Consider the following 19,895-nt stretch of genomic DNA (forward strand, 5'->3'; position numbering starts at 1 on the left):
CATATTTTCCTCTGTGAACCTGAACTCAAAATAAACCTTGAAAAAAATTTTTTGTTATTATTATTCATGTTCATGATGTTGATGACAGTGCTCTCCATTAAAATTTACAAGTTGCCTCTGGAGTTACAAAATTTGAGTTCACATTTGTATAAGCCATAGCACAATACCTTGTATATTGTTAAATGACCCAGCCATTTTTCCCACACTCCCACCCCAGAATCACATGGAAAAGCTTTAGTTCTTTCAATTTTTTAAATTTACATCCTCTGTAGTTTCTTCTGAAACCCTCAAAAGATATCCATCCATGGTGAAATCAGCTGTCTGCCTACGAACACTGGAGACCACCGAAGAAATATAACACAATGGCCCCTACTCTCCAGTAGTTTAAAAACATGGTTGAGTGGGTATACACATGAAAAGACACTAATATTTCACCAAAGCCAGTATCAACTTATATTGCATTGTGAGAGATTTCTGATTGTGTTAGATTTTTGAGGGCAGGAATTGTCTTCTACGTCTTTGTATGTCCTGCTCCCAGCACAGAATGTGGTACAGGTAGATTTCAATAAATGTTGGTTGACTGAACAATTCCTTTAAACCCATTATTTTTTATTTTAGTTATACTCTAAAGTCTAGTGACCTTAATATTTTTAGACTTTTAAATTATAGCTAGTTTTGGATGGTGTGTTTTAAATTTGCATTTCTTTGATGACTAATGAGGTTAAGAATTTTTTATATTGGCAAATTGTATTTCTTTTATGATGTGTTTGTTCAAGTATCTTGTCTGTGTTTCAACTGTTTTCATTTTTTTAATCTCTTTTTCTGAGTTCTTAGTATATTCTGAATATATATAGTCCATTTTTTATATGAGAGATCCTCAAAAAGTTCATGGAAAGATTCATATTATCTTTTTTTTTTTTTTTTGACCCGTAAGGGGATCACAACCCTTGGCACGGTGTGTCCTGCACCACGCTCAGCCAGTTGGCGCACCGGCCATCCCAATATAGGATCCGAACCCGCGGCATCGGAGCTGCCAGTGCCGCACTCTCCTGAGTGAGCCACGGGGCAGGCCCCATATTATCTTTTAATTCTATTTTCCTATGAACTTTTTGAGGTACACTTGTATGTATTGCAATTATTGTCTTCCTCTGATTTGCCTTTTACTTTTTTGACAGAATCTTTTTATGAACAGAAGATCTTATACTTAATGCTGTCTAATTTATCAACAGTTAATGCTTTTTGTTTTCTGCTTTGGAATTTTTTTCTACCGCAGTGAAATGCAGATATTCTCTTATATGGCCTTCTAAAAACTTTATAGTTTTGTCTGAAATTAATTTTTGTGTATGGTGTGGTAGGAGTTATTTTCCCTACACATTCCTCCTTGTCACAACAGCATTTATTGCAAAGACCATTCTTTCCTCTCTTTTCTACAATGCTACCTTTGTCATAAGTCAAGCATCAATATTTCTGGGTTTCTTGTTTTATTCTATTTATCTTTTGTCTATGCTAATGCCCATACCACTCTGTCTTAATCACTGTATATTAAGACATGATATTCAGTAGAGCAAATCTGCTTACCTTGTTCTTTTTCTTCAAGGGTGCCTTGGCAATTCCTGGTCTCTTGCATCACCACATACATTTTAGGATCAGCTTGTCAAAGTACTTACCTGAATGCACTTGCATGTGCACACACACATGCTTGGGATTTTGATTTTATTGAATCTATAAATCAATTAGGGAGAAATGATATTTTCACTAAACTAAGTCTTTTGATCTATGAATATTACACCTTCTTTCATTTTTTTAGGTCTTTAATTTCTCTCAATAATGTGGTTTCCTTTTCTGTGGAAGGATCTTACACAATTTTTATCAGATTTATTCCTAGGTATTTAAAATATTTTTATTCAATTATGAGTATATCTTTTAAAAAATTACACCATAACTTTTTGCTACTAAAGAAATATGATTGTTTTTTGTATATTGACCTATTTCCAGCAACTTTGCCAGTTCTAGAAATTTTTTGGAATTTTTATGGAGATAGTCATATACACGAATATTAACAATGATATTTCTTCCTTCCCAATATTTATGTTTTTATTTCTTTTTATTGCCTTACTGTACTGGCTATGATTTCCAGTACAGTGTGTATAGAAGCAGTGATAGTAGTATTCTTGTTTTGTTTTATTTTTTACAGCTTTATTGAGATATAATTGACTGGTAAAAATTGTATGTATACAAGGTGTGCAGTGTGATGATTTGATATACATATACACTGTGTAATGATTACCACAATCAAATTAATTAACACATCCATCTCCACTCATGGTTTTGGGTGTTTGTGTGGTGAGAACACTTAAAATCTGCTCTCTTATCAAATTTAAACAATACAGTATTATTAATTATAGCCACCATGCTGTACATTACATCCCCTGAAGTAATTCAACTTATAAATGAAAGTTTGTATTCATTGACCAACATCTCCCCATGTTCCCCCACTCCAGCCCCTGGCAACACCATTCTACTCTCTAGTTCTGAGTTTGACATTTTTAGATTTCATCTGTGGCTGAGATTATACATATTTGTCTTTTTGTGGCTGGCTTATTTCATTTAGCATGATGTCCTCCAGGTTCATCCATGTTGTTACAGCATGCAGGATTTCCTCCTTTTTAATGGCTGAATAATATTCCATTGTAAATATGCAAAGGGTCTTCAAAAAGTTCATGGAAATTGCATATTATGAAAAAATTATGCATGGATTTAAATATTTTTTGGCACCAAAATAAACTCATACTAACTTGTTATAACATGTCTGAACAGGATCTAGTTTGAGGGACTAAGAAGGATAAAACATCAGTTTGAAAAGAGCCCCTATCAGAGCAATGTGAATTCTGCTAAAACTGAAGTAGGAACAAACATCAAATTTATGGTGAAGCTTGAGTGGAAGAATGGTGAAATCACTGATGCTCTATGAAAAGTTTATGGAGACAATGACCCAAAGAAATCAGCAGTTTACAAATGGATAACTCATTTTTAAAAAGGATGAGATGATGTTGAAGATGAGCCCTACAGCAGCAGATCATCCACATCAATTTGCAAGGAAAAAATTAATCTTGTTCATGCCCTAATAGAAGAGGACTGATGATTAACAGCAGAAACAGTAAACAACACCATAGACACCTCGATTGGTTCAGCTCATGCAATTATGACTGAAAGATTAAAATTGAGCAAACTTTTCTCTTGATGGGTGCCCAGATCAGCTGCAGATAAGAACAGAGCTTTCAATGGAAATTTTAAACAAGTTGGATTAAGATCGTAAAGCATTTCTTTGAAGAATTGTAACAGGAGATGACACATGGCTTTATCAGTACAATCCTGAAGACAAAGCACAATCAAAGCAATGGTTACCGAGAGGTGGAAATGGTCTAGTCAAAGCAAAAGCAGACTGGTAAAGAGCAAAGGTCACAGCAACTCTTTTTTGGGATGCTCAAGGCACTTTGCTTGTTGTTCTGGAGGGCCAAAAAACAATTACATCTGCTTATTATGACAGTGTTTTGAGAAAGTTAGCCAAAGCTTTGGCAGAAAAATTCCAGGAAAGTTTCACCAGAGAGTCCTTCTCTACCACAACAGTGTTCCTGCTCATTCCCTTCATCAAACAAGGGCAATTTTAATTTCGCAAGTGTTTTGATAGGAAATCATTATATGTACGTGTTTATATATGTATATATATACACACACATATACACATATATATCTCATTTTCTTTATTCACTTATTTGTTGATGAACACTTAGGTTGTTTATATGTCTTGGCTATTGTGAATAATGCTGTAATGAACACAAGGGTGCTTGTTCTTATTTTCAAAGGGGACAACCTCAACATCATTATTAGGTGTGATGTTTACTGTAGATATTTTGTAGATATTCATGATCAGATTAAGGAAATTTATTTGTATTCCTACTTTGCTAAGTTTTATTTTATTTATTTTTTACTGGATATCTTTATTATTATAATTATTATTATTTTACATTTTATGATGTTGCAGAGCAATTGGGAGGGAGAGGGAGAGGGGAAAGGGGAAGGAAATGCAATGGAAGAAGGAAGGAGGAGGAAGGGTAGGACTGAGGCCTGTGGCACTCCCCTCATTCCCACAGGGGAGACCAGGGGGCTTCCAGTGGTGGCTTGGTCATTGCCAGGCTGGGTGCAGATGTGAGGGGGGTGAGGCAAAAGCCCTCATCCCCCACCACCGCAGCTTGGGAACCCAGGGGACTTCCTGTGGCAGCTCAATGGTTATAGCTGGGCTTGTTGTGTGTGTCAGGGGCACATGGCCGAGGCCCTAGGCCCCCCACTGCCCTGGCGCAGGAGAGCTCAGTGTGCTTCCTGCAGTGCCTCAGTGGTCACCACTGGGCTTGTGCATCAGGAGGGCATGGCTGAGGCCTGATGTCCCCCCACTGCTCTGGCTCAGGAGAGCCTGGGGTGCTTCCTGTGGCAGCTTAGTGGTTGTCACTGCAGTGGTTGCACATGTTGGGGGGGCGTGGCCTCGGGCCTTGGGACTGATTGTGGGTGTTGGGGGGCGAGGCTGATGCCACCAGCCCTCCCCCATTTCTGGCTTGGTATCCCAGGGGACTTCCAGTCCTTCTAGGTGTTATAGGGTTCTTTGGTGAAATGAGACCTTTACTAGTTAATGTCAAACTTTGTCTCTGATTGTGGGTACTTTGTTTTTTCTTCCAGTTCTGTGTTGTATTATTTGCTGTTCTCACCACTTAAACTCTGTGCTGGAACTAATTTGTTGTCCTTTGCTTTGGGGGAACTTCCTGTGGGGACCAGTACTTGAGCTGTGTGGTTGAGCTAAATTGCTGCTTTGCTGCTGATTCCCTAGGGAAGGCTTTTTGTGCAGCTCAGGTTTTAATGGTTGACTTTATAGAAACTTCTGGGTCGAGTGAAATCCGGTGCATCTGGGTTGTGTAGAAACTCTGGTCTGGGCCTGAGTTTTTTCATCAAACTGCACCCTATGCAGTTCTGTATTCCTGACCAGACTCCTCTGAGTGGTCCTATGCTGATTGGGGGGCAGATCAACTGTCCTTGATGTGCCCCAGTATTCCTCCGGCCACCACCCATGCTCCAAACACTTCCCATGGGATGGACCATGTTCTGGGTCCCTTGCGATAATTCACCAGCCTCTGAGTGGCTCCTTTTGTTCAGTTGTTGTGGCTCCTCACTCCTATGTGGGTCCACGGGAACCCTATTAGTGGTCTTGCTGGCCTGGAGGCCACCAAAGCCCTCTCCTCCCCTGCCGCCTCCAAGCAACTTCATCTGAAGGGAATAGCTGTAGCTTTTGCCAGCTCCTGTTCCATGCACTCAGCAGCTTCAGCCTGGAAAAGGCCAGGATTCCAAATGTTCGGAGCAGGTTTTTCTTTCTCTCATTGTGGCTTCTCCCGCCTTCATGCACTCCGTAGGTCTCTCCTACTCTTCCCCTGAGCCCCAGTTTGGCTGTTTTTTCTTTTTTTACAGTTGTAAATTGGTTGATTTGTGAGAGAGAGTGATGCTGGGTACTGTCTATTCTGCCCTCATGACTGGAAATTTTGCTAAGCTTTAAATAATTAGAAATAATGTTGAGTTGTAAGTTCTTCTGCATTTTTAAGATGATTTGTTTTTTTTTTAAATGTGGTAAAATACATTGAGTTTCTAGTGTTAAACTATATTTACACTCCTGAATAAACCCAATATGGTCATTATATATACACACACACACACATATATATTTTATATATACAACTATATATAAAATATATAAATATAATAATTTGTTGTCCTTTGCTTACTTCATGGAGCTTAGAAGGTGTGACTCCATTTTTACTTATATATTTTATATATAGCTGTATTTGATTTATTAATGTCCTGTTCAAAATTTGTTGGATCTATGTTAATGAGCAAGAAAGGGCTATAATTTACCTTCCTCATTATATGCTTAAGTTTTAGTATCAGTAATATAGTAGCTATATAAAATGATTTGGGAAATGTTCCATCTTTTATTATTTTCTGGAGGAGTTTGTGTAAGACTGATATATCTTCCTTAAATATTTGGTGGAGTTCACTATTGAAGGCATTTGTACCTTGAGTTTTCTTTGTGTGAAGATTTTTAAATTATGAATTTGATTTATATTGTAATTATAGGACCATTCAAATTTTGAAGTTCTCTTTGTGTCAGCTTTTGTACATTGCATTTTTGTAGGAATTTGTCCATTTCATCAAAATGTTCAAATTTATGCCTTTTTAATATCTGTAGCATATCTCTCTTTTCCTTATTGACAGAGCTTTTTGTTTTGTTTTGGTTTTTGCCTTCTCACTTTTTTCTAGTCTTCCAAAAAGTTTACCAATTAGTCTTTCAACTTTGTTGATGCTTTCTATTGCATGTCTTTCTGTTGTTGTTGTCAAAGATCTCAATTGGTTTTATTGCAGTTCTAGAATTGGGCAACACATTATTCCATAAAGCAGGATAAGTGTCCCTATGAGCCAAGCAGGGGAGATTGGTTTTATAGAGAGAAGAAGGGCAGAAGAAAGCAGAAATAACAAAAGAATGGATTGGTCATTTCAAAGTTACTTTGCTTGGGAGGTATAGCAGGAAAATAACTGACTAGTTAACATCAGATTACTTTAGGCTATCTCTTTTGTGTAAGAATTAAAACAGAGGTCTCCTCATTATCATTCCTATTGAAGATTTAAACTTGGCTGTCATCTCTCCTTTCTGACTTCTTAGAAGGTCAGAACATAGCCTAAGTGACATGGAGCTTAGCAGGGGTGACTCCATTTTGATTTTTAGTCTGGTCTTTTTTGAGATTCACCCAGGTGAGAATTCAATTCTTTTGGATGACAGTGTGACCAAAACTAAGGGCATTAGTGCCACTCTCCGTTATCACCATTCTGGGTTTCCAGTCTCAGCATGCCATTCATAGGTTAAGATGTCCTCATTATCATGCATTTCTTTGCATTTTTGTTGTTTCAGCCCTGTTTGACCACTTGACAAGACGCCATTTGCCATTTCATGGAAGGCTGCACAAAAACATTTAAAACTTTTGAGAAAATACAGCACACCAGAGAGGTTACTATTGTTACTATCTGGAGGATAAAACCAAGAGTTTGGAATATGCTCCTTAGCCTTGCTTATCATGAACCAAACCAACTAAAATCGAACAGATCAAAGAACAAGTCAGATGAAGAGTCTACCTATTTTAACCAAGTAGCCTGTTCATTGCATTGATCTTTTGTAACTGAGGCTCTGCAATACTTGAAGTATTTATTCATGTGCAGCAAGAAGAGTTAGCCACTGCACAGATTTCTCCCTGTTCAGTTAGTAGGTAATCTAGCATCCCATGACTAGGTTGAAGCAGAGAGCGACAATTTGCAAGTTACCCACAGAAGATACTTATTTTGAAATTTTAACTACAGCATCATCCTTTCAAGTGAAATAGGAAGGAATAAGTAAGGAAAAATTCAGAGGGATAAGAGTCTCATTTTAATAGGAAGACTTGTTTGGGTGATCTTGAGGAGCAAAGAGCTGTCCACAGCATGAAGTCAACAACTTTTCATGCTTGTTTGCAATTTGAATGTCTCTGGTTATGGCATCAGGTGTTTTTGGTGAACTCTTGGTGTGGCCCACACATCACAAATGAAACTTGTCCACTGAAATTTGCATCAAGTTGTCTAGCTTCAGCTTATAGATCCTCAGGAACAGAGCAGTTCTCATTCTTAGAGAATTGTAGCCAGGTATTAGAGGAAACTAGAAGAATTCAGAATTCAGTACAGTCTGCAGGTAGATAATAGAACTCAAAAACAGTAAATGGGGCTACAACCTAATAACAGGTGTACTATCGTTTTCTTTTGAAACAAATTTTTCTATCCACAGTCACCCTCCCTTCTTCCAGAGATAATAGTGACAAGACCAACTTGCCTGATTATTTACATAAATGCAGCAGGAATAACTACATAGGCTTCTTTTAAATTTTTGTTTGAAATTTTGACAAGGAATGTCAGACTAGACTTTTAAAAATCTCAATGCTAGGAAGCTAAACCAAGGCAGACAAACTTTGCCTGTTGTATCTGATATCTTAAGATTCCTAGGCATGCCAGGAAGTGACAACTTTTTACTCACTCACTGTAAGGCTTGAAACCCTTGAAGCCAGGCATTCTCAAATTATTTCAAATATGTCATTTCAAGTATGACATTCTAGTCAAAGTCTCAATAATGTAATCAGTGTTTCCAATTGTATCCTGTTAAAGAGAACAGGTTCTTATTGAACTTAGGGAAATAACCATATTGCCATAAAAATAATACTCACGAATGGTTTCCACATTCTGGAGGGATCAGGTACAGAGGAAAAGCAAGTGTTTCAACATCTGTTTACAAAAGTATGCATTACCAAATAGCTATAGCTTACAGTTTCTTAATGCTGGGAAACAAAACATTAAAAGAACCAGCAATGTTTCAAAATGAACGAACTGTAAAAACCCATAATTCTTCATCAGTTCATTCAGTTTAATGTAATTAACTTTTGTTCTGTTTGAACTTGGTTAGCAGTTTCATAAACCCATAAGATTCTTCATTAGAATTTTGGGTATTCATTCCAACAGTATGAACGCAAAGTTATTAGGAACCTGTATCTGTCAGAGTTTTTTCCATTCTTTCCATGAACTTCCTTGAAGATATAATACTTTAAAAACAATAATTGCTTACAAAGAACTTTGAGAAAAGGCATCAGAATAAAGCAAATAACTGTGGGCATCACAACTTAAAATGGCCAAAAAGATCTGATGACAGTTAAACTGACAAGAAAATTCAGTTATTTGTGTGGCATACAAAAATTTTAAATAACCAAAATTATGACCGATAGCATTTGTACCAAGACATTTCTAGGAACCTTATACAATTTTGGGACACGTTAATAACATCTGTATCACTCAGAGAAGGTCAAACAATGCTTCTCATATAATTTAACCTATCGGATAAGCCCAGTTAGTTTTAATATCTCTTTTACAGTCTTTTGAGAAGTTATAGGGTCCTTGCAACATCTCATTCAATTAAAAAAGGCTTAATTTTTAGAATTTGGTTTTGGGAAGTTTGTTGAATAGCAAAGGCTTAAAACAATTAAATAGGATCATAAATCATTATGAGATAAAACTAAAGTGACAAAAGATTTCAAAGGCATAAAGCAGAAGAAATTGTCTTGATAAGACATGGAATCTGTTTCCTAGGCCAGTCTACAGGTAGATAATAATTTATTAAGAGCAATTCAGTGCTTTGAGAAAACCCTGTTGTTCCAACATAGGGGAGCAAACTCTAGCCTTACATCAGTGTACTTTTGGTATTAATGCTCAATTTTTAGAAAAACCTGTAAATAATTCCCTTCTAGTTTTTTTGCCAGCGTGATCCATGTAAAGTTCCTTTTGTAAATTTAACCTTTACAAGCCATTATTATTCAGTATATGTTTTTTATTTTGTGAATTTCTATTTATTCTTTACTCTCCTCGAGTTTATATTTTGTTCTTTTTCTGATATCTTGAGATGGATGCTTCATGGATTTTCAGTCATTGTTTTGAAAATAGCTATATTTAAAACCATGAATTTTTCTCTAAGCACTGCTTTAGCTCTGCATCCCACAAATTTTGATTTATAGAATTTTCATTATTATAAAGTTCAACATATACTCGTTTTTGACTGCAGTTTTCTCCTTTGACCAATGGGAATTGAGGAATTTCTTTCTATTTTTTCCATCATGTATTTCTTAATTTTCAAATACATGAGGATTTGCTAGTTATCTTTTTAAAAATTGACTTCTGGACTAATTGGATTGTGGTAAAAGAAAATACTCCATATGATTTCAACTCTTTGGAATTTGAGACTTGCTTTATGTCTCTGTATTTCATCAATTTTTACAAATGCTTCATGGATGCTTGGAAAAAATGTATATTCTATAGTTAGGGGAGACAGTGTCTATGTATGTTCCATTAGGTATGTTTATTAATTGTTCTTTTAAAATATTTCATATACTTACCAGATTTTTGATCAGCTTTTAGAATCAGTTACTGAAAGAAATGTGTTGAAATCTCCCACTACGATTGAGGATTTATTTATTTTCCTTTAGTTCTGCCAGTTTCTGCCCTATATTTTTTCAGGCCATATTTTGATGCATACACAATAGAATTGTTACAACTTTTTGGTAAATTGAAACTTTTATTTGCATAAAATGTCTCTCTTTACCTCTAGTAATGCTTTCTTCCATAAAGTATATTCTGATATCATTAAAGACATCCCAGCTTTCTTCGATTAAGTTTGCTTGGTAGTTCTTTCCCATTCTTTGATATTCAGCCTTTCTGTATTCTTGTGTTTCAGCTGTATCTTCTAAACAATATATGTAGTTGGTTTTTTATAACATTTGTTAAGATATAATTCACAATCATACAATCCACTGACTGAAAGTGAATGATTCAGTGGTTTTTAGTATATTTACTGAGTTGTGCAACCACCACCACAATAAAATTTACATTTTTATCACCCCCAAAAGAAACTGTGTATCCTTTAGCAGTCATTCCCCAATCACCTTGCCTCTATAGACTTCCTTATTCTGCACATTTTGTGTATATATATATATATATATATATATATAATTATACAATATGTGGTTTGTGTGTCTGGCCTCTTTCACTTAGCATAATGTTTTCAAGGTTTATTCATATTATAGCATGTATCAGTACCCAATCTTTTTTATGGCTGACTAATATTCCATTTTATTTTGTACTTCATTTATCAATTGATAAACATTTGAGTTGTTTCTACTTTTTTGCTATTATAAATAATGCTATTATAAACATTCATGTACAATATTTTGTGTAGACACATGTTTTAATTTCTTTACTGAGGAGTGGAATTGCTGGGTTATACGAAGGTACTTCAGAAAAGTTCTTGGAAAGATCTGCGTTATCTTCTATTTTCCATGAACTTTTTAAAGTACCCACATATATTAACTTTATGTTTAAACCTTTGAGGAACTGCCAAGCTGTTTTCCAAAGGGGCTGCACCATTTTATATTTCCACTAGAAATGTATGAGAGTTCCAATTTGTCTTTATCCCTGCCAGTAATTGTTATTATATATGGTTTGATTATAGCCATCCTAGTGGTATGAAGTGGCATCTCACTGTGTTTTTGATTTTCATTTCCCTTGTGGCTAATGGTATTGAGCATCTTTTCATGTGCTAAATTGATATTTGCATATCTTCTTGGGAGCAATGTCTATTCAGATTCTTTGCTCATTTTTTCATTGGGTTATTTTCCTTTTTATTATTGAGTTGTAAGAATTCTTTATATATCATACATATAATCTGATGTATGATTTGCAAATATTTTCTCCCATTCTATGGATTGTCCTTTTTCTTTCTTGATGGTGCTCTTTACAGCACAAAAGTTTTAATTTTGATGAAATTTAATTTATCTATTTGTTAATTGTTGTTTTTTGTGCTTTGGTGTCAGATCTAAGAAACTATTGCCTAATTCAAGGCCATGAAGATTTACCCTTTGTTTTCTTCAAAAAGTTTTTATATTTTTACTTCTTACATTGAGGTCTTTGATCTGTTTTTTAGGTAATTTTCATAAATTACATGAGTTAGGAGTCCAGATTTGTATTTTTACATGTCACTATACGGTTGCTTTAGCACCATTTATATAAAGACTGTTCTTTACCCCATTGAATTCTTGGCACAATTGTCTCAAATCAGTTGACCATAAATGTGATCGTTTATTTCTGGACTACCAATTTTACTTCGTTGACTTGCCTGTCTATCTTTATGCCAGTAGCTCACTGTCTTCATTACTTTATGTTTGTAGTAAGTTCTGATATAAGGAAGTATGATTCTTCTAACTTTGTTCTTTTTCAGGATTGCTTTGCCTATTCTGGGTCCCTTGAACTTGCACATGAATTTTAGGATTAGCTTGTCAGTTTCTGAAAAAATGCCAGCTGGAATTATCGTGGGGATTTTGTTGAAGATCTAGATCAATTTGGAGAATATTGCCATCTTAACAATATTGTCTTCTTGTCCATTAACATGGGAAGTCTTTCTGTTTATTTAGATCATTAATTTCTTTCACAAGGTACTGTAGTTTTCATAGAATAAGTTTTGTACTTCTTTTATTAAATTTATTCCTAAGGATTTTTATTATTTTCAATGCTGCTACAAATGGAATTGTTTTCTTAGTTTTATTTTTGGATTCTTTATTGCCAGTATATAGAAATGGAATTGCTTTTTGTATATTGATCATGTATCCTGCAGCCTTGATGAATTTATTTAATAGTTCTAATAGTTTTTTAGCCCATTCCTTAGGATTTTCTATATACAAAATTATGTCATCTGCAAATATAGATAGTTTTACTTGTTTTTTCTGAATCTGGATGTATTTTACTTCATTTCCTACATTTACTTCATTTCTTTCATTTCATGTCCTGGATAGAGCCACCAGTATAATGTTGAATAGAGGTGGTAAGAGCAGACGTCTTGATCTTTAGTTTTTGTTGTAAATGTTCTTAAAAAAAGATCTAGTCTGACAAATTTTGTCTTTTACATTGAACATTTAGTTCATTTACATTTAATATAAATATTTAGGTTAGAATCTACTTTCTTATTTTATGCTTTCTATTTGTTCTGCCTCTTTTATGTTTCTTTTTGTTTTCTTTTTATTTTATTATTCTTTCTCTTCTTCGTTTAGAAGTTACATTCCTTTACTATTATTTTTATGATGTTCCTAGAGATTACAAAATGTATCCTTAATAAGGTCCAAGGTTAACTAGTAGTTTTAATGTCTTCACAGATAATTTAAGGACCTTAGAACACTTTACCTTCATTTACTCCCTTCCTGACCTCTATGTCATTGCTGCCATTATTTGCTCTATTTAAAAATCCACATGATGTTGTTATTATTTCTGTCTTTACAAATCAATAATCAGATTTACCTACATGTTTATCATTTTGATTTTTCATTATTCTTCCTTACTTCTTTGGCCATACATCTGGGATCTTTTAAAAAATTTTTTGCCAAATGAATATCTCCCCTTTTTTAAAAATTGAAATATAGTTGGTTGTACATATCTGTGGGGTACAGCATTCAATATCAATACTGGTGTACAATATGTGATGCTCAAATCAGGATAATTAGTATATTTTACATTATACAATGTAATCAATTTTTGCGGCCCTCTACCTGCTTTCTAAGGAAATCTGGCTTGCTGATTTTTGCTAATAAACAAGATGTTAAAGAATGCATGACTGTAGCAGATATCTCCCAGTTTTTAAAGCTCACGTCTATTAAAGATTACCAGTGATATATCCAGGCATGCTGTGCTCTTGCTGCTGAGAGATTGTGCCAAGGACTTGAATGGATGATGTCATGACTTAAGATTAGATGATCTCTACTGACTTCTTCTCTTAGACTTTGTATAAATGAAGTGCTGGACTTTACCTGAAAGCTGCAAAAATTAATGGTTTAGATAAATGTATAGTAAACTGATTTAAACTTTTTCTATAAGAAAAATGAAGACCATTTATTTGAAAACAAAGATGAAGTCTTACCTTCCAATTTGCTTTCTCATTAGTTTCTTCCAAACTAAGTTATTAAAGCTGTGATTGACATTTTTCTCATAATGAATCCACTCAGGACATTGTGTAGCCTGTGCTAAATACAATGGGGGAGGAAGACATTTTGAACTTTAAGAGCTTTATTATCAGTGTAATTCTTCCATGGTTAAATATTGTTCTCTTCTTGTTCCATTAAATAAAAATATTGATCAGCACAGGTACTCTGTTTCCAACATTTTAAAATATAATGTTACTTATGAAAAGTATTTTGCATAAGGTTATGTGTGTATTGTATATATATCTCAAGTTCAGGTTAATGGCTTTGATTTGTGCTCTAAAGAAAAGCAGATAACACAAAAATTAATAATATCCTTAGTTATAACCATAATGAGATAAATACTGGCATTTGAGTTAAGTGCCATTTTGTACTTTTCCTCTATGTTCTCTGTATTGTACTAACCAACTGCCCATTGAGCTCCTCTTAAAAAAAAAAAAAAGGAAGGAAAAGGAAAAATTTGACATTGTGTACCTATTTTTTTGTTGATCAGTCATACACATGGAAACATGTAATACAACTGAGTGGAATATCTTAGCTTAGTATTACTAATGGACAGAATTGCACAGTGAGCTATTATCAGATTATTCCTTTTGTTGGTCCTTATGCCATCTAAATTACTGAATAAAATGTTAATCCATTAAAAAAACGCTACTGATTTTTGCATGTTGATTTTGTATCCTGAAACTTTACTGAAATTGTTTATCAACTCTAAGAGTTTTTTTGTAGAGTCTTTAAGCTTTTATTTATTTATTTATTTATTGACTGGTAAGGGGATCACAACCCTTGGCCTGGTGTGGTCTGCACCATGCTCAGCCAGTGAGTGCACTGGCCATCCCTATATAGGATCCAAACCTGCGGCCTTGGCGCACCCAGCGCCGCACTCTCCTGAGTGAGCCACGGTGCAGGCCCAAGCTTTTCTATATATACAGTCATGTCATCTGCAAGCAGGGACAATTTGACCTTGTCTTTCCCAATCTGGATGCCCTTTATTTCTTTCTCTTGCCTGATTGCTCTAGCTAATACTTCCAATACTACGTTAAATAGGAGTGGTGAGAGTGAGTGTCCTTGTCTCATTCCCATTTTTAAGGGAAAAACTTTCAACTTTTCCCTATTCAGGATGATATTGGTGGTGGGTTTGTCATATATGGCTTTTATTATGTTGAGATACTTTCCTTCTATACCTAATTTGCTGAGAGTCTTTATCATGAAGGGATGTTGAATTTTGTCAAATGCTTTTTCTGTGTCTGTTGAGATAATCAGACTTTGGCTTTTGTCCTTGATTTGTTTGATGTGGTGTATCACATTTATTGACTTGCATATGTTGAACCATACTCTTATCCCTGGGATGAATCCCACTTGATTATGGTGTATAATTTTTTTGATGTGTTGCTGTATTCTATTTGTTAATATTTTATTGAGGATTTTTGCATCTGTGTTCATCAAAGATATTGGCCTATAGTTTTTTTTTGTTGTTGTGTCTTTGTCTGGTTTTAGTATCAGGATGATGCTGGTTTCATAGAATGAATTTGGGAGAATGGCTTCTGTTTCAGTTTTTTGGAATAGTTTGGAGAGAATTGGTATTAATTCCTCTTTAAAGGTTTGGTAGAATTCAGCAGTGATGCCATCCAGTCCTGGGCTTTTCTTTGTTGAGAGACTGCTGGTTACTGCTTCAGTTTCATTGCTTGTTATTGGTCTGTTCAGGTTTTCTATGTCTTTTTGGTTCAGTTTTGGTAATTCACATGTGTTGAGAAATTTATCCATTTCCTCCAGGTTTTCAAATTTGTTGGAGTATAGTTGTTTGTAATAGTCTCTAATGATTCTTTGTATTTCTGTTGTATCAGTTGTCAGTTGTCATGTCTCCTCTTTTGTTTCTGATTTATGTTATTTGGGTCTTCTCTATTCTTTTTTTAATTAGCCTTGCTAATGCTTTGTCTATTTTGTGTATCTTCTCAAAAACCAACTTTTCATTTCATTGATCTTTGTATTGATTTTCAGATCTCTTTCATTTAGTGTTGCTTTGATCTTAATTATTTCTTTTTGTCTACTAATTTTGGAGTTAGGTTTTTCTTGTTTTTCTAGTTCTTTGAGGTATAGCATTTGGTCATTTATTTGAAAACTTTCTATTCTTTTGATGTGTTTATTGTAATAAACTTTCCTCTTAGTACTGCTTTTGCTGTATCCCACAGGTTTTAGTATGATGTGTCTTTATTTTCATTAATGTCAAGAAATTTTTTGATTTCCTGTTTAATTTATTCTTGGACCCATGGGCTGTTCAGGAGCATGTTGTTTAATTTCCATGTGTTTGTATAGTTTCCAGAGTTTCATTTGCTATTGATTTCTTGTTTTAATCCATCGTGGTCTGATAAGATACTTGAAATGATTTCAGTTTTTTTTTTAATTTGTTGAGACTTGGTTTGTGACCTAACATGTGGTCTGTCCTGGAGAATGTTCCATGTGCTGATGAGAAGAATGTTATTCTGTAGTTGTTGGATGAAATGTTTCGTAGATATCTGCCATGTCCAATTAGTCTAAGGTATAGTTTTAATCCTGTGTTTTTCTGATGATTTGTTGCCTAGATGATCTGTCCAGTGTTGAGAAAGGTGTGTTCAGGTCCCCAACTATTATCATATTGGGGTCTGTCTTTTTCTTTAGGTCTAATAGTGTTTGCTTTATATGTCTGGGTGCTCCTTTGTGGGTGCATATATATTTATGATTGTTACGTCTTCTTGCTGAGTAGATCCTTTTATCATTATATAATGGCTTTCTTTGTCTCTTTTTATGGTTTTTGGTTTAAAGCCTATTTTATCTGATATAAGAATAGCTACTCGTACTCACTTTTGGTTTCTATTTATGTGGTATATCTTTTCCCATCCCTTCACTATTAGTCTGTGTGCATCTTTACTGGTGAGATGAATCTCTTGAAGAGAGCATATAGTTGGGTCTAGCTTTTTAATCCAATCAGTCAGCCTGTGTCTTTTGAGTGGGGAATTTAATCCATTTACATTTAGGGTTGTTATTGAGAGGTACTGCCTTATTCCTGTCAATTAATTGCTTTTCCTATGGTTGACTTAAATATCTTTTGTTCCTTTCTTTCCCTTTTATTGTTTGTCTTCAGTTTTCATTGTTTTTTTGAGGTGGTATGGTATGGTTTCTTTCTCTTCCTCATTTGCATATCTGCTGTACCAGTGGTGTTCTTTGTAGTGTATTCATGGTGGTGATTATCATTTTTTGGTTACCAGGTGCAGGATTCCCTTAAGGATGTTGTGGGGAGCTGATTATGTGATGGTGAACTCCCACAGCTTTTGTTTGTCTGGCAAATACACTATCTCCCCTTCATTTCTGAAGGATAGCCTTGCTGGGTAAAGTATTCTTGGTTGGCAGTTTTTTTCTTTTAGTACTTTTAATATATCATCCAAATCTCTTCAGGTCTATAGAGTTTCTGTTGAGAGAAGTCTGCTATTAGTCTGATGGGGCTTCCCTTATAGGTGACTTGATGCTTTTTTCTTGCTATTTTTAGAATTCTTTGTTTATCTTTGACTTTTGACAGTTTGACTGCAGTGTGTCTCTTTTTGGGTTGAATCTGTTTAGGGACCTCTGGGCCTCTTGGATCTGGAAGTCCATATCTCTACCAATACCTGGGAAGTTTTCCACTATTGTTTCATTGAATATGTTTTCAATGCCTTTTCTTTTCTCCTCCCCCTCTGGAACAGCCTTGATTTGAATATTTGTACACTTAGGGTGGTCTGCTAGCTATCTTAGATTCTCTTCATTTTTTAAAATTCTTTTTTCTGTTTTTGTCTGCTTGGGTTATTTCAAAAAGACTATCCTTGAGATCATAAATTCTTTCTTCTGCTTGCTCTAGCCTGCTGCTTACATTCTTAATTGTAGTCTTTATTTCATTGAATGAGTCTTTCAGTTTCAGGAGTTCTGCTACATTCTTTTTTATGGAATTTATCTGTTTGTAAATTTCATCCTTCAAGTCCTGGATTATTTTTCTTTTTTCATTGTGTTGTTAACTGAGTCTTTCTGTATCTCACTGAGTTTGTTTAAGATTGTCACTCAAAATTCCTTCCTTTTCAGTCATTTCAAGGGTTTCCTGCTTTATGGGGTCTGGTACTTGGAAATTATTGTATTCCTTTGGTGGTGTCATATTTCCTTGTTTTTCATATTTCTAGTCTCTCTACATTGAATTCTAGTCGTACAGTTGAGCAGTTGCTTCTTCTATTACTCTGAAGTGGGCTTTGAGGAGAGAGATTTCCTCTTGTAGATGTGTTTAGTATTGATTGTTGAGTAAGAGTGTATTAGTATTGGTTCTGGAGGGATTCAGTAGTGTAGTATCCTTGTGGGTGCTTCTGCAGTATTCAATGTTGGAGTTGTGTGTGAGCGCCTCTGTGGTGTAGTCACTGGAGTACTTAGTGATTTCTTGTCGAGGTTATTAGGGACATGTGAGCTAGCTCTTGAGATCCTGGGCAAAATGTTTATGTTCCTCGTTACTCTTTGGCTGGGGTGAGTGAGTTTAGGTGCATTTGTTTCCTCCCCAGCTAGTGTCCCATGACCCTGATGGGTGTACTGAGGTATACTGTATCTCCTCAGCTTGAATGAGTGACCCTGGGCAAGGTTTCTCCTTCCTTGTTCCTATAGGCCAAGGCTTCTCCTGGGTTCTTGCTTCCCTTGGTTGGGGGCTGGGTTGGTGGGGGCTGGGAATTTTCTTCTGTACACTATTTGGTTATCCTGGGTTTCTGTATTCTCCAGGTTTTTGTATGTGTGACTCTCCCTGGGTGAAGGCAGTAATGCTGTGAACTGTGTCACTGGGGTGTGGGTCTGTGCTAGCTTACCTCTCTGGTGTCACTGTTTGTGACCCTTCTTGTGACAATGTAGAGCCTAACCTCTTAACCACCATGACATGTATGCCAGTGATACAAAGAAGTCTGCTGGAGTAACATCTGGCACACTTGAGAGGGAAGACACAAAAGGAATTTGCATAAGATAGATGTGCAAAATGGAGCTGGAGGAGCCTTATTTGTGCACAGAGATATCCCTGAGAATAATCCAGATACTCCATTTGATTTCACACCAGATGACTATAAGAAGTTAGAATAAATTGTAACTATTCAGGAGGGCATAAAGCAGCAGCTGTGCTTCCAGTCCTGGATTTAGCTCAAAGACAGAATGGGTGGTTGCTTATCTCTGCTATGAATAAGCTTGCATAAGTTTTACAAGTACCTCCAATGAGACTATATGAAGTAGGAACTTTTTATGCAGTGTATAATCAAAAGCCAGTTGGAAAGTATCACATTCAGGTCTGCCCTACTATACCTTGCATGCTTCAAAACTGACAGCGTACTGAAAATCATTCAGAAAAAGCTTGGAATAAAGGTTGGGGAGACTTCACCTGACAAATTTTTCACTCTCAATAGATGTGGAATGTTTAGGGGCCGGTGTAATTCACCAGTGGTTCAAATAAATGACAACTACTATGAGGGTATGACACCTAAGGATATTGAAGAAATTACTTATTAGCTTCAGGCTGGCAAAATTCCAAACCCTCGGCCAAGGAGTGGACACTTCTCTTTTAAGCCATCTGGAGGTCTTACCTCTTTGACTGAACCACCCAAAGGACTTGGCTTTGGTGTGTAAGCAGGTCTTTAATTTATATATTTATATTCAACTGTAAATATGTCACTGGAGAAATAAAACATGAACTTCCTATCTAAAAAAGAAAGAAAAAAACAAGGTATACAAGTGGCACTTGAAAAGATGCTCAACAAGATGCCCAATGTCACTAACCATTAGGTAGATGCAAACCAAAACACAATGACATATCACCTCACACCCCTTAGAATGGCTATTACTTAAAAAAAAAAACCCCAGAAAATATCAAATATTAGCAAGGATGTAGAGTAATTGGAATCCTTGTGCCCTGTTGGTGGGATTGTAAAACAGTGCAGCTGCTATGGAAAATGGTATGGCAGTTCCTCAAAAATTTAAACATGGAATTATGAATACGATCCAGCAATTCCACTTGTAAGTCTAGGTATATACCCAAAAGAATTGAAAACAGGGTCTTGAACAAATATTTGTACACTCGTGTTCATAGCAGCATTATTTGCAATAGCCAAAAGGTGGAAGCAACCTGAGTGTCCATCGACAGATGAATGGATAAACAAAATGTGGCATACACATACAATAGAATATTATTTAGCCTTAAAGGAAGAAAATTCT

General features: G+C 35.5%; 1 pseudogene; it reads left to right on the forward strand.

Moving 5' to 3' along the window:
- Positions 1–18,224: 18,224 nt before the first annotated feature.
- Positions 18,225–19,322, forward strand: LOC134384115 (NADH dehydrogenase [ubiquinone] flavoprotein 2, mitochondrial-like; annotated as a pseudogene).
- Positions 19,323–19,895: the final 573 nt, after the last annotated feature.

This window comes from Cynocephalus volans, chromosome 8 (assembly GCF_027409185.1).
Source record: "Cynocephalus volans isolate mCynVol1 chromosome 8, mCynVol1.pri, whole genome shotgun sequence".
In the NCBI taxonomy this organism is placed as follows: Eukaryota; Metazoa; Chordata; class Mammalia; order Dermoptera; family Cynocephalidae; genus Cynocephalus; species Cynocephalus volans.